Raw genomic sequence first — 16,584 nt, 5'->3', positions numbered from 1 at the left:
TGAGGGATGTGGGGGTTTGGCTTGATGGAGTGACATATTTTGGACATTCAAAGGTTGCTGGAGGTATCTTTGCAAAGGGGGTTCTGTAGTGAGGAAGAGAGTGACTTTAGGAGTAGGAGGGTCTTTGTGGTATAAAGGGGAGCTGATTTATTTTGCAGCATATCAACTGGCTCACATTCAAAACTGGCTCTTCTCCACATGAAGAACTCAGCCAAATAAATGAGGAAAGGATAGATGATAACTATTTTCAAACACAGAATGAAAAAAGTTGATCTACCAAATTACATTGCTATATTATGTGCATGTACAGACATGCAACAACAAATCCCACCATCATGTACAACTATAATGCACTAATAAAAATATGGGAAAATATCGGGGATTCCCCTGCCCGCAGGAAAGAACGCCCCGACAACATAGAGCTTTCCAAGATTCTTTATTGTTCTCTCCTCAGGGGAGCACACAAAGAATATATATAGTAAGGCAGTCAATCAGAAAGCTATACAGACAAGGCACGAGCTACATGCATGATCCCAATGTGTAAGTGTATGGGGCACGAGCAGATCATGCGCTGCACACGAGAAACAGGAGCCAATAGTTAAGTACTTCCTCATACGGCGTCAGCGCGACTCCTGCTTATCGCGTCATAAGTATGTGCCATGGACCGTATGTTGGCAAACTGCCAGCCGCCATCCTGCTTAGCCTGGGGCTAGGGGTCCCGGGTACCCTGACAGCTCCCCCTATTCTATTATTAAAAAGACAAAAGGGACCATGCCTGTCTTAGGTTGAGGGGTCGGCCAATACCCTTACCCGGCATCAAAGTCTGCAGATCATGCTGCAGCTCCTGTCTTAGGTTGGTGTATGGCCACCTCCTTCGTTACCCGTCATTGACTACCGGTCCAGCATAGATAACCAAGCATGAGGGGAGCTGCCGACTTCTAATGCAGTCATGGCTTGGCGGAAAATAATACGGTCTCGTTGTTGAGAGGCACGCAAACGTGTGATGACGCAGACAATGTAAAAGATACCAAATAGGAGTGCCCCTCCTAGAGCAGCTAATCTGGCCCATTGTTTCACAAAAGAAAAAACCGAAGAAATCCAGGAGGCAAATTCAGATACAGAAGCAATATGTACTCTAGTAGAATTCACTCGAACAATTTCCGCCCGAAGACGGGACGTAAGATTATCAAATTCAAAAGACCAAGTATTAGTAAGGTAAAGCGAAAGATTTCGAGACAAATCAGCTGCAGTACTAAGATTATCATACATTATGGGAGTTACACAGACTGCACGTAGAGAGTAAATACAAGTCCCAAAAGTTCTTGTAAAATGTCCACTTGTTCTTGCAGTAGGTCCACCCATTGGTTAACCAGCAGAATTCCAGCTTTAAGATGTTGATCAATGCTCTCTTGTGTTTGTAGGGCAGTGGCTGTATTTTCAGCTACGTTATTGAGTTCTTTTGCTGTGGGTATTGATGTAGCTAATGAAACCGCTGCTGCAGTCATGGCGGTTGCAGAGAGTGCCACTGCAGTGATTATTGCTGTGGTGATGCCAAAATCTCTTTTGTTTTTGGATAGTAGAACTGGTAGTTCTGTATCTGTAACAGAGACTGGGACTGGTAGGAAGGTAGGAATACGCATTAAGACTGCCCGTGAGAACCTAGAAGCATTCCAACATTGAGAGAGAAGTTTGGAGAATAGCAGCTTGATAAATACCCTGCTTTAAAACTTGTATACTTGGAAAATATGAATACATTTAATATACAAGGAGTGACCATTTCACAATTACCTTGACACTTTAATCTTACTAAATTTAGTTTTTAAAGAAAAATTTAGACTCTGTAACATAGTACAATACTCTTAACAGATGTTTAACCATAATTGTATAAACCCCAATTTTTAAGACTAATTGTTTTAAAGAATAAAACTTAATAGACACAAAGTTAAGAGTAAATTAGTGTTTCTAAGAAATCCTTGTTATTTTACCATGTCATTTTACCATATAGATTAAACTTTGGCTTATATCAGAACATTAGTATTTCACCTTAGGAAAACCCTTAAATAGCTTTAGCTGTTTCACATACATACAACCAACTTAGTTACACACAGACTTGTTGAAACTTGCCCTTCACTTACACACAGACTTTTTTAGCACTTACTTAGACCCTCAAGTATTTCATTATGTAACACTTTCTTATCCAGAAAGATTTTCTTCTTCACTAAATATAGTTGTATTTTTAGAACCTTTTATTTTTTCTTTTTTATGTGTTGACCCCCTTTTGTTCACATTCTGAAACAACTCTTATGAAATTTCTGAATTTAGATAAATTGCACCATTTTAACAAGATAAAATACTTTGTTGTTTATAGTACTCTAACTGAAACACAGTTGAAACCTTTAGAACCCTTTGTATATAGAATTGTACTTGTTAGGACATAACTCTTAGTAACCTTGTTTTTAGTCAAGATATTAGACAAGTGTCCTGAACAGTATTTGCTGTCTCTTTCCTGTTGAAGAAAAGTCCTAGAAACAATTGATATTAGACATTGTTTAACATCAACATTCCATTAGTTTGACCACCTAGAGACTTGCAAGTTATTTTTAAAGACATTTCACTTTTATTAGTTTACTCAATTTAAATTGAACCTTTTTAAATCACGTGAATAAATGTATTTGGATCCATTTTTAAATTTTAATTTTAGGAGCGCTCAGTTTTGATACAGACAAAACATGACATTAGACAGCACAACATACACATAACACAAAATCAAAGGCCTTGTAACTTTATAGGTGAATCTCCATTGCAATGTAACAGATGTTCAAAAACTTTAGTTGAATAAAAAATAGAACTGATCAAAAAGAAAAAAAAATCATTAACCTAGGTATGCAGGATCAAAATTATGAGCTCAAAAATACAGCATCAAAGAAAAACAAAACAAAACAAGAATCCTGGAAAATGAGTTAGTTCTGTGTAGCAACCCAGAAGTTTAAAACGGACACCTTTTTTTTTTTTTTTTTTTATCTTCAGGTTACCCCCCTTTCCCGCTGAGACTGCTGCAGCCTACATTCCAATGCAGGCCTCAGCAAGGCCAGGGAGGGGGGAGGGAGGATCACCCAGGACTTTTTAACCCTTTTTCTTCCTGGTTGAGAAATCAGGTTAGGTTTGAATGCAGAAAATCACAAAACATTATTTCTTACTACTTTTGAGGAATGGAGCTACTGAGATCTCTGCCTAGGGGGATTGGACTCGGGGGAGGACTGCTTCAAGGACACGGGTGTTCCCTCCCTAGGTGGCCATGGAGCTGCGTGGAAGGGATCAGGAGGGGGGCCTTTTTCTGTCTCTTGTGATAGTTTCTCTTGATCCAACAATCCCTCATCTAAAAACCGAGGGACTTTGTCTTCTACAGTTTTTAAAAACTTCCTAGCTGAGGAAACCTTTAAAGGTATTCCATTAGCCTTTAATAAAGCCTTTAATAGGCCTTCCATGCGAACTCTAGACACCTCAGAACCCATGATTAATTTACTGCGATCACTTTTTGTATACCAGTTTCAGTTCACTGGACCGCCTTCCGCTTGGTCCGGGTTGATTGATGGCCGCCTTTCGCGCACCACTTTCAGTTTAATGTCTCCAATGTGGACCGCTTTTCGCTTAGTCCAGGGTGTAGCCGCCTTTCGCGTGCCACTTTCACTTTAATACCTTTAATGTGGACCACTTTTCGCTTAGTCCAGGGTGTAGCCCCCTTTCGAGTGCCACTTTCACTTTAATACTTTTAATGTGGACCGCTTTTCGCTTAGTCCAGGGTGTAGCCGCCTTTCGCGTGCTACTTTCACTTTTTTTTTCCTTTTTTTTTTTTTTTTTTAACGTTTACATAGGATAATGATGTTTATTTTATTTTTCCCCTCCCCCCATCCCTCCCACCCCTCTTTTCCCTCTACACAGTCCTTCTTTCCTTCATTCTTACCGCTCTCCTTAGCCTTACTCTAAACCTAACCCTAAACCTAATGCTAGCCCCTCCCACCCCCCATTATATGTCCTCATCCGCTTATCAGCGAGATCATTCGTCCTTTAGTTTTTTGAGATTGGCTTATCTCACTTAGCATGATATTCTCCAATTTCGACCATTTGCCTACAAATGCCATAATTTTATCATTCTTCATTGCGGAGTAATATTCCATTGTATAAATATGCCACAGTTTCTTTATCCATTCATCAACTGAAGGGCATCTAGGTTGGTTCCACAATCTGGCTATGGTGAATTGAGCAGCAATGAACATTGATGTGGCTGTATCTCTGTAGTATGCTGATTTTAAGTCCTTTGGGTATAGGCCAAGGAGTGGGATAGCTGGGTCAAATGGTGTTTCCATTCCATGCTTTCTGAGGAATCTCCACACTGCTTTCCTGAGTGACTGCACTAATTTGCAACCCCACCAGCAATGTTTGAGTGTTCCTTTTTCACCACATCCTCGCCAACACCTATTGTTGCTTGTATTCTTGATAATCGCCATTCTAATTGGGGTGAGATGAAATCTTAGGGTAGTTTTGATTTGCATTTCCCTTATTACTAGGGATGTTGAACATTTTTTCATATATCTGGTGATTACTTGTACATCTTCTTCTGTGAAGTGTCTGTTCATTTCCTTAGCCCATTTGTTGATTGGATTATTTGTATTCTTCGTGTAGAGTTTTTTGAGTTCTTTATAGATTCTGGAAATTAGCGCTCTATCTGAGGTATGGTTGGCAAAGATATTCTCCCACTCTGTAGGCTCTCTCTTCACATTCTACTTTCACTTTAATACTTTTAAGGTGGACCGCTTTTCGCTTGGCTCTGTCTCCGGACTGCCTTTCGCTAGTCCACTCCGAGCAGCGTTTCGCTTGGCTCTGTCTCCGGACTGCCTTTCACTAGTCCACTCCGAGCCGCGTTTCACTTGGCTCTGTCTCCGGACTGCCTTCCGCTAGTCCAAATAGTCGCGTACCGCGAACTTTGAGGCTGCCTCCCACGTCACTCACCCTTATCCGGGTCCCGGATTTCGGCACCACTTATCGGGGATTCCCCTGCCCGCAGGAAAGAACGCCCCGACAACATAGAGCTTTCCAAGATTCTTTATTGTTCTCCCCTCAGGGGAGCACACAAAGAATATATATAGTAAGGCAGCCAATCAGAAAGCTATACAGACAAGGCACGAGCTACATGCATGATCCCAATGTGTAAGTGTATGGGGCACGAGCAGATCATGCGCTGCACACGAGAAACAGGAGCCAATAGTTAAGTACTTCCTCATACGGCGTCAGCGCGACTCCTACTTATCGTGTCATAAGTATGTGCCATGGACCGTACGTTGGCAAACTGCCAGCCGCCATCCTGCTTAGCCTGGGGCTAGGGGTCCCGGGTACCCCGACAGGAAAAAGCAAAATTCTGTATTCTATTTATTAAAAAGAAAGTTGGTCTAGGCCAATGGATTTTCAGTCCTACCAGCTGTCTGAGAGGCCTAAAACATGCCACAATTTCCTTCTCCAATCTTGCTTGTTTAATTTTGAGTCTCTCCTTCCTTAAAGAGAGAAGGTTCTTCACGATGAGAGGTTTTGGGGTGCATCTCTCTCCTCTGTGTAGTTGGTAGTCTGAGTGGTGAAGAGATGACTGACGGTGTCAAACCTTTTCTCTGGACCTTGGCAGGGGAATCAAAGGCTCCATCTGGCTTATTTGTACCATCTCAATGCTAGATGCTTGAATTCAGAAAAAGAGAGAGGAGCAGTGTTGAAGAAGGGAGAGTAGTGTTCTGGGACAGAGGATAGAGTGGAAACAGAGTGAGCCATGATTGTTAGTAGAATTTTCCAGTGCTGTGCTCAGAATGGTAGAGAATCCTGTTTCAGTCTCCTTTTGTTTTATCAAGTGTTTGTCCCTGTGCTTGTCAGTAGTAGCCTGAATTGTTGGTGAGCCATTACTACATGGAGATGTTTGGTCACGACTGTAGTTCTTCCTCACATCAGTTCCAAGTGCTGTTGCGATGGGTTGACATATTTAACTCCATGGAAATGTTATAGGCCAGGCTATATGGGCAATGACTAAATAGACTCCACTGTACCTTGAGACTCCATGTTATGTAGGAAAGGCTTCTCCCATGGGAGCGTCCCACCTCTGTACCCATCAACAGTTGCTTAGCGTGACTTGTTTGGCTATACAAAATGACGAAATGGAAATTCTTGTATAATGAAAAATTGTTCTCTTTTTTGATTCCTAGTTTCCTAAACAATGTTAACAGTGATGTCAACAGTGTTTGTTTAGACGTTAGTTACCATTCTTTAGTTTGTACCTAAGTAAGTCATTTTGACCCACTTCCCCCTCTGCTAATGATTTCAGATCCCATGATGTTAGTTTGTAATTTTGAATCATAGCAACAGACACTTATGATCGATATACTGATTTATGGTATAAAAACCCCTGCAACCCTATGGTTGGGGCTGTTCTCCCAGTAGCCATTCTTGGGGCATTGTGTGAGACAGTCAGCTGGCCAGTTTAATAAAGACTATGAAATTTGGACTTCTCAGTGGTGATCGGTCTGTTCTTAAGTTGTGCCCCGGAACACTCTTTGGGTGTTGCCCTGTTCATGCTTGCCTAAGTCATTAACGCCATTTGGCTTCAAGTCAGAGCTGGCCTAGCATTTGTGCTATCAGGGAAGACGCCTCAACCATTCCCATGTGTCAGCAAAATAATTGCTGACATACTCTTTTCAACCTTTTGCTGCAGGCTCTTTCCCTTATCTAGGGAATATTTGTAAGTTTCTTTCCCTCACATCATGTTGGTTAGCTGGTTAGTTTGCTGCATAAGTCCCTTTTCTGCTCACCATACTGATTTGAATACTGTTGGTTCAGTAAAGGAACTTAAATGCACCAGTAATTTTCAACATAAAATAATTGGCCTTTCTGCTTTGCAACTGGCTTGCCCTGGGCTTTTCTCAGCAATGCTGTTCTCATATATTATCAGTGGCTCCTCTTCTCTATCCTCTTTCCTTTATTCACCATCAGTGTCAATGAAGCAAAGACCCCGGAAAAGCAAACTTTTCCAGTTGCCACCTTTTCTCCTTGGTGATCTTCTTAAGCAATAAACTCTTCCACAAGACAGTTCACCTATAGTCTGCCCTGAGAAGTTCAACCTCTACAGAGAGGACCCCTTCATGTCATCCATCTCCTGCACAACTTAAGGCTATGCAGGTCACTGAGCCACCTACCATGCAAAGGGGAAGGTGAACTGGAAGGAAACAGAAGCAACTCTTTTCTCTGACCTCCCAGGCCAGGGAAGGCAGGATTCACTCTGCCAAGGGTCCTCTCGATATTCCCTTTCCTTTGAGGAATTGAAATTTTTATCTCTGAACCTTCCTCACACCAGTATATGAATTTTTAACATAACCATTAGTCTGAAAGGACTTTTTCTGCAGTTATTTTCTAGACTTTCCCTGCCCCTGTGCCTGGACTGATTTGAATACTTCATTTTTCTCCCTGTGCTATTCAGCCTCCCACCTTCCTGCCCCTCAGCATCTTTGGATGACTGGATCTTGTGATTCTAGCTGTCATATTTTATGGGATTGTTGTTTTTGTTGTTTTTCTGTGAAGCACATACATTGGCTGTGGGAGATGAAGAGTGTCTCAGGTGCTCCTGGCCATACTCTTTACAGTAATACTGTCTTTAAGTTTTGGTCTCATTTGCTCTTCCACAGAGAGAGAGAGAGGGAAGGAAGGAAGGAAGGAAGGAAGGAAGAGAGGGAGGGAGGGAGGGAGGAAGGCAGGCATATACTGGCTGCTCTGCAAAGCCATCTTTGCATTGTCCCAGGTCCAGCTTCCCCACCACAGACTCTAGCAGCTTTATCACCAGAGTCCCTGAATTCTAGTTTTCTTTTTAACTGGCTGCATGGGATCACTGACATGCCCCACCACGTCAGACATGGTGGACACCAGCTCAGAGATCACCACGTAGGGCTTAAAGGAGGAGGCAGAGAATGGAAGAGACACCCCCCCCAATGGAAATGCTAATGAAGAAAATGGGGAACAACAGGCTGACAGTGAGGTGGAGCAAGAGGGCGGTGAGGAAGTGAAGGAGTAGGAGGGTGATGAAGATGAGGAGGCAGCGACGGGCAAACGGGCAGTTGAAGCTGATGATGTTGGTTGGTACCAAGGAGAAGACGCACGAGGGTGACTAGACAGTGAGAGAATGAAGCAGGAATGTCGACCTCCCGTAGGCAGAGAGGGTAATGGCCTCAGAGAAGGAAAAGAGGGAATAAAACCATGCCGTCCTGGAAGGAGATGTCAGGCCTGGAGAATGTCCCGTCCTGTAACTGCTACTGACAGCTTCAACCACACTGGCTCTTCCTTAGCTACCCCTACTCCTCCCTAGCAACGGACTACCAATCTACCCTTGTCTGAAGCACTCCCTCTCCCGACTTGGACCCTCCTCTTAATTATGCACTTCTGATTGGCTTATTAAGCTGGGAGCTTGAGGAGCTTGATTGGTCCATGCCAGCATTCTCACACCACCAATCACCTGGGCCATCAGATATGCCTTTAAAAACCTCTAGACAACAGATGCCTGTTGGCATCCCTCTCTTGGAACTCATCCCTCTTCAGGATCTCTGCTTTCCTTCTCTGCCTCTAATAAATCATGTTACTTTGCTTTCACTCTTATGTCCAGGGATTTCATCTTTGAATTCCTGGGACAAACAACCCACCCATCCATGCTCTGTGTTAAAACAGCAAAAAAAATAAAAGACTGCCATGACCTATTTACCCTCCACTTCTGGTCTCAGAATGAGTGGTCACCTTGGAGTACAGAGGCCCACCTGCCTACCCTCCAGGTGCAGTGCCACCCACAAATGACATGTGCTGTCCACTGCCCCACCAAAACCGCAGCAGGAATTTGCAACAGGGAGGAAAAAAAGACCAAAACTTCCAGGGCCCTGCTCTTTTTCCTCAAAAGTACTTTAAAAAGGAAAATGTTCACAGTTTAATTTACATTTTATATTTTTGTACCAATTGTGAGGGGTCTGCCATTTTTAATGATCTCAGATGACTAAACCAGCCTTCAGAGCATTCTTTGTCCTACTTTTGATTTTACTTGTAACATGTCCATGTTGATTATAATCTCAAAAGAAAAAAAAAATCTTATAACAAAAAACAATGACAACAAAAAACTTACTCCAAACATTCCGGTAACTTTTTTGTGTATATGTACTTTAGCTGTACTATGAGTAGTTGGTTTGTATGAGGTCATTAAAAAGGCCAAAGATGAAAGGTTTCTCTTTTTTCTCCTTTTTGTCTATGAAGTTGCTGTTTGTTTTATTTTATTTTATTTTGGGCCTGTTTGACATATGTGGAAAATAAAGTTGTCCAACAATAAACCGAAATTTTATTTTGCTGAGTTGTTCTTTTTTATTTTTTTATTTTTATTTTTTATTATTTAAAAATTTTTCTAATTAGTTGTACACGACAGTAGAATGCATTTATGTATTTTGATAGATTCATAAATGGAATGTAATTTCTCATTTTTCTGGTTGTACATGTAAGGTCAGATATGGGTGACCAGATAGGAGTCGACTGAACAAGGTTTTATTGGGGTTTGGCTCTCGGGCAAGATTCACCAGTCCTCCATGGTGAAGGCCAGGGTAGAGCGCCAGGGAATCCGTGCTGTGGCCTGATGGGGTGGTGTTTTGTAGTCCGGAATTGATGGGGGAAGGCTTGAGGGTTTAGTGTTTCCCTGGGGTTGGCTGGGCACTCCATTGATTGATGGGTGGTTGAAAGACCCCACTAGCATTTATCTGCTGGTGTCTGATTAGTTGTTCTTTGGCACGTTCAAGCTGCCTGATCCCCACCCCCATCCAGTTGCTCAGATCTCCCTAATAGTACATATTGGTCATATGGAAAGCCCTATGGAGATTCCTCAGAAAACTTGGAATGGACCCACCATTTAACCCAGCTATCCCACTCCTCATTTTATACCCAAAGGACTTAAAATCAGCATAATATAGTGATGCAACCACATGTTTACAGCAACTCCACTCACAATAGTTAAACCATGGAATCAACCTAGGTACTGAGTTGTTCTAAAAAAAAAAGAAAGGAAGGAAGGAAGGAAGGAAGGAAAGGAAGGAGAGAGAGAGAGAGAGACAGAGACAGAGAGAGAGAGAGAGAGAGAGAGAGAGAGAGAGAGCTCAAAAGTATAGGACAGAAGGAAAAATCTTCAGAGACAGGTCACCTGGGTTTTGCGGAGTAGTTTTCTTCTTCCCCTTGAAGATGAAATAGGTTTTTCCACTGGTACATTTAAAGCTCCCAGCTCTGAGAGGTACCAACTCAAACCTGAACTTTTCAACTCTGGAGGGTGGGAATTTACTGTCGGCCACTGCTGGGTCTGACTGGTATTCAAAAGAATATTGGGTTATACAAAGAGGAACTAAAGTGGTCAACTTATTAACTCCATTAAACCTGTGATTGGTGATGTTTTCCTGTCATTTTACGAGACAAATATGAGTTGGGAGAGGATGTCGAAACACTTGTACAATTTTAAAATGTCACAAATGCAAGCTAATTTCCCACAAATAAAACATATGCCACCGTTTATTCATCTGTTAAATGGGAGTGGTAGTACCAATCTTGTAATTACTGAGATTTTAAAATGAGATAAAGCATATAATGTGTTTGGCCCTCAGTGAATGATGAGCAGTGGTAAATGGTTCATATCTATGGGTGGAGGGGAGGGAAAGAGACCCTGGGAGAGGGAGGAAGCTGAAAACAGCAGGCACCATCATCTTAGCAGTGGAGTAGCTGGAGCCTGGGAAGGACTCAATAGCAAAGAGATGAGCGTTCTTAGGGATCTCCAGGGATCCAAGGAACATGCAGGTGATTCACTGCCAGGCTAGGGAAGCAAGATGCCTGAAGATGGTCTTGATAGAGAAGAACTAGATGCCTGAGTTTGGTACGTATCTTTTCTGGTTGAGGTTAGGCAAAGCAGCCAAGTCATGGCAGCTATTCTTATGTATCCACTTGACTGGGCTAAGGGATGCCAAGTAGCTGGTCAGAAAACATTTTGGGGGTTCAGAAGATAGTGGATTAGAGGAAGGATGAAATTCCCAACATGACCTTAGCAACAGGCTTATAAAGCAGGAACATTGCTCCTCAGCAAGGTGGGTAATTAAGGGAACTCATTGAAATTTGATTTTTAACTGAACGGTAAAAGAAACCACAGAGACATAGAAAGTCAGAAACTTTGATCGTAATAGAAGAAATAACACATTAGAGGTGCACCGTCTTGGCTGGTGGCAGTAGTGGCAGCAGTGGCTGCTGAGGGGAGAGAGAAGTGCAAGCAGATAGAGAGGACAATGGTGTAAAAAAACAAAAAAATTAAATTGGCTTGAGAGAACCTGTGAAATAGAGAGGGACCCAGAGTCAGTGGGGGAAGTGGTTCAGAGAAATCCAAACAAAAATTGCTCAGTCCCCCAGGGCAGATAGTTCAGCTGGAACTAAGATCACTGGCATATGAAACAACCAAGGATGCAGCCTGGGAACTATCTGTAAACACAGGACAGCTGCAAGCAGTGAAAGATCAGGAACGCATAAGCAAAGATGGAGCAGTCACACATCATGACCCCCAGATTCTGCCTGAAACACAGAGACAGAATAGGAAAAAAAAAAAATTATACCTGGCCTAAACGGGCTCCAAACCAAGTGGGGAGAGCCCCCTTTGTTGCAGGTGCCCCATAATACCTGTTGGGAAGACACCTATATCAGTCACACAGGATGGTCCGCACTCTAGGGTGGATGCCTGGTCATTCACATTCATGGTGGTGAAGGTGAAATATGGGGAGGGTTAGAACCTATGCCCTACACTGGATTCTACCACAGGACCCAGAGCTCCAGATGTTCAGCAGAATCCTGCATCTCCCCAGCAACAGGGCACAACATGGTTCAAAACTTAAACACCTACCGATAGAGTTCCAAAAGTCAGTCAAGGCTAAACTCCAACTACTATAACTTCAAATTTAGAACTCTGTGTCACCCTCAATTCAGGATTTTGTTAGCATTTCTCAGTCTATCCCATTCTATACCTGGAAGACTGGGAGCTGAGGCTTACTATACGCAGCTTCAGCTCCTACCTACAGCAGCAGGCAGGTAGGTGAGGAATTTGAAGACTTTGGACTTAAAAACCCGCAGTCCATGATCCAAGGGTTACAGAGCTACAGATAAATATAAAAAAAGAAAATCCATCCCTGCCAACAATTTTGACCACCACTGCAGAAACATGTCCTTCGTTTCTCATTAAGATTTTTGCTATCTCTTCTCTTTTTCCTTCTTTTTTCCTCTCCAAATTACCCCCATTTATAAAAAATTCTTAACTCTTTTTAAATTTTAACTTTAAATTTTTTTTTATCAAACATCATTTCTTTTTTTTTTTTTTACATTTTTCCATTCTGCAAGATTTCCTGGGTGTGTATGTAGGTGTGTGTGTGATTGTGTGGATAGTTTATATATATACATATATAATTTTTGTATAAATTATTCATATAATTTTACTTTCATATTAATTGCTTTCTTCTGCCATTGTTTATTATTGGGTCTTGATTTACTTAGGTGAGGTATTATATGAGAGTTTGAGTTGTTTTATCTTACATTTGCTGGTTTGTCTGTGCCTTGCTTTTTGTCCCTCTTATGGCCCCATCTTCACTCTCTTCTCCCACTAACAGCCAATTTTTCATATTCCCTCTTCCTCTCTTATTTTTATTACTTTCAGTTAATTTTTTGTTTTTTCTTCTTTATAGCCAACATCAGCTACTTATCTCCTGCCCTTCCTCTGTTTGCTTTTTAATATATTTCAGACCTTCTCTCAAGTACCTACCCTATTTTCTCTTTAGTTAAGACTGTAACCCATTAAATAATAGAATTATGTACTTTATGAAGTTCCTACCCCATTCATGTTGTGATTATTAATACAGTGGATAATGTAGTAGATACCTGCTGTCTACTGCCTGATCTAGTTCATAGATTTTTATTGTTGGTACTGATGTTAATGACCCCACCATTCCTATATAGATTTCAATTAGTGACATAAATGTCAAAGTAGACACTCTGTGTTTATCTTATGGATGTACATCTGTTGCTAACATCAGAGCTATTCCTGGCTCCCGCTTCCTTTAGGAGAGGCTGGAAAGTGATTGGGATACTTCAAGTTCACAGAGTAGAGCTCCTGCTGCCAAGCAATACTCACAACTCAGTCAGGTAACAGTGAATCTCACCCCACACATGGATCTAGCTCCTCCTAAACCTAAACTAAAATTTAGGCTAAAATTCTACTCCAACTCGTAGAATTGGGGACAGAAAACCCCCAAACCAACAATCAGGTCCCAAGGATGAACAACTAGAGGGGGACCTCAGATCCTAGCCCTGGATATATATATATATAAAGGAGTCCCAGAACAAAAAGATAGTTTACATGAAAGGACATATATACATATAAAAGAGGAAGGGTAATCCATCTCAATTGATGAGCAAGTCCAAAAACCTCAGAAAATATGAGGAAACAGGCAAATAAATTCCCCCCATAATTCAAAATACTCCAATAAAGGATCCCACAGATATGGAAGTGGATGAAATTCAGAGAAAGATTATAAAAAATGAATTATTAAAATGTTCAATGAACTAAAAGATCTAAGTAATGAATTAAGAGAATAGATTCAATTACCTCAATAAAGAAGTAATGACATTGAAAAAAAAAAAACAATCAGAACTCCTGGAAACGAGACACAATGAATCGAATTAAAAACTCACTTGAAAGAATCACCAACAGATTAGATTATATAGAAAATAGAACTTCAGTCCTTGAAGATAGCATTTCAGATCTTGAAGACAGGATACATAAACTTGACTACTCAGTATGCAATAAAGGGGAACAAATAGAAGAACATTACCAGTATATATAAGAACTCTGGGACAACATCAGGAAGTCATTGGGATAGAAGAGAACATGGAGATAATAGGGTAAAATCATTAAGAACATTTTTCAATGAGATAGTAACAGAAAACTTTCCCCATATCAGAAATGAGATAGAGATCCATATGTAGTAGGTACACAGGACACCAAATAGACCATATCAGAAGATAAGCAGTTCAAGACACGTCATAATCAAAATGCTTAACATAGAATATAAGGAAAGAATATTCAAAGCTGCAAGAGAGAAACATTATGTCACATTTAGAGGCAAACTGACCTCATCTTAAAATCAAGGAGAACCTGGAATAAGATATTCCAAGTTCTAAAAGAAAACAATTGCTACCCAAGATTGCTATGTCCAGCAAAGTTCTACTTCATGTCTCTTTCCATGACAAGGATAAAGTAAAAGAATTCACCAGGCTGGCACTACAACAACTATTCAAAGATAAACTGCATAAGAGGAAAACAGACCCAAATGCTCTCAGATAGATGAAGATCACTAGAAGAACAACCAACTAAGTGAGAATCAAGACAGAATATATAGCAAGCAAACAAACCAAAATGGCAGGAAACAACAAACACATATCCATAATAAGGCTGAATGTAAATAGCTACAACATTCCAATTAAAAGGCATAGATTAGCAGAATGGATCAAAATATAAGATCCAACCCTATGCTGTTTGCAAGATATGCATCTCATATGCAAAAGTGCCCACAGGCTGAAGGAACAAGGATGGGGGAAAACATTCCTTATAATGGAGTCTGAAAATAAGCATGTATAGCTAGCTATTCTCATATCTGACAAAGCAGATTTCAAACAAAAATTAATCAGAAGAGACAGAGAAGGACACTATATCCTGCTAAAGGAAATAATCCAATGAGAAGATAACAACGGTAGTAAATATATATGCCCCAAATGTTAGAATACCTAATTACATAAAAATATTTCTTCACATTAAATCCAAGATAGGTCCCAATACAACAATAATGGGTGATTTCAATACACCCAAATCACCAATAGACATGTTGTCCAAACATAAAATCAATAAAGATATTTCTGACTTAAATAATACTATAAATCAAATGTACCGAATAGACATCTACAGAATATTTTACCCCAAAACAACTTAATTCATCTACTTCTCAGCAGCTTATGGAACATTGTCCATAAGGAAATGGCTATCATTTCCAAAATGGACTATAGTCTAGTTCACAGTGTAAGTCTTAGCAAGTACAGAAAGTCGATATAATCCTGTGAATCCTATCAGATCACAATAGAACAAAATTAGAAATTAACAGTAAGAAAAATGGTAGAAACCACATAAACACATGGAGATTGAAAAAATACTTTCAAATAAAGAATGAATTGGAAGATATGAGAGAAAAAAATCAAGAAATTCTTAGAAAAAATGAGAACAGAGGCACAACATCAAAATTTCTGTGACAGTATAAAAATAGTTCTAAAAGGAAAATTTCTTTTTTTAAGTTAATGTGTTTTTATTTGTCCTTTTACATATACATTACAGAAGAATGTATTTTGACATATACAAATGGAGTTTAACTTCCCATTCTTGTGGTTGTACAAGATGTGGAGTTACACTGGTTGTGCATTCATATATAAATTTAGGAAAATTATGTCTGTTTTCATTCTACTGCCTTTCTTATTTCCACCCTCCTCCATTTCCTTCATTCCCCTTTGTCTAATCCCATGAACTTCTATTCCTCCCTCCTTATTATGTGATAGCATCCACATATCAGACAGAACATTCGGCCTTTGGATTTTTGGGATTGGTTTATTTCAGTTAACATGATAGTCTCTGGTTCTATCCATTTACTAGCCAATGCCATAATTTCCTTCTTCTTTATGGATGGGTAATATTCCATTGTATATATACACGTCATTTTCTTCATCCATTTATCTGTTGAAGGTAACCTAGGTTGGTGCCTTAGCTTAGCCATTGTGGATTGAGTTGCTAAAAACTTTGATGTGGCTGCATCACTGTAGGGTCCTTTGAGTATACAATGAGGAGTGAGATAAGTGGGTCGAATGGTTGTTCCATTCCAAATTTTCTGAGGAGTCTCCATACTGCTTTCCATAGTGGTTACACCAATTGCTGTCCCACCAGCAATGTGTGAGCATTCATTTTCCCCACATCCTCACCAACAATTATTATTGCTTATATTCTTTTTTTAAATATTTTTAGTTGTCAACGGACCTTTATTTTTATTTATATGTGGTGGTGAGGATTGAACCAAGTGCCTCACACTTGCTAGGCAAGTGCTCTTCCACTGAGCCACGACCTCAGCCCTACTGCTTGTATTCTTAATAAATGCCATTCTGACTGGAGTGAGATGAAATCTTGGTGTAGTTTTAATTCGCATTTCTCTAATCACTAGAGATGTTGAACATTTTTACATTTATTTGTTGACCAATCATATTTCTTCTGTGAAGTGTCTTTTCAATTCCTTTGCCCATTTATTGATTTTTTTTTAGTGGTTTTTTGAGTTCTTTATATATTCTGGGGATTAATGCTTTATCTGAGGTGCATGTGGTAAAGATTCTTCAATTCTGGAGGTTCTCCCTTCACATCCTTGATTGTTTCCTTTGCTGTGAAGAAGC

The 16,584-nt window shown here is 40.4% G+C and overlaps 1 pseudogene; it reads left to right on the top strand.

Moving 5' to 3' along the window:
* Window positions 1-5,631: 5,631 nt before the first annotated feature.
* On the top strand, window positions 5,632-7,100 carry LOC124989282 (etoposide-induced protein 2.4-like; annotated as a pseudogene).
* Window positions 7,101-16,584: the final 9,484 nt, after the last annotated feature.

Source organism: Sciurus carolinensis, chromosome 7 (genome assembly GCF_902686445.1).
Source record: "Sciurus carolinensis chromosome 7, mSciCar1.2, whole genome shotgun sequence".
Taxonomy (NCBI): Eukaryota; Metazoa; Chordata; class Mammalia; order Rodentia; family Sciuridae; genus Sciurus; species Sciurus carolinensis.
Note: the sequence above shows the minus strand (reverse complement) of the source record. Positions and strands in the feature narration are given on the sequence as shown.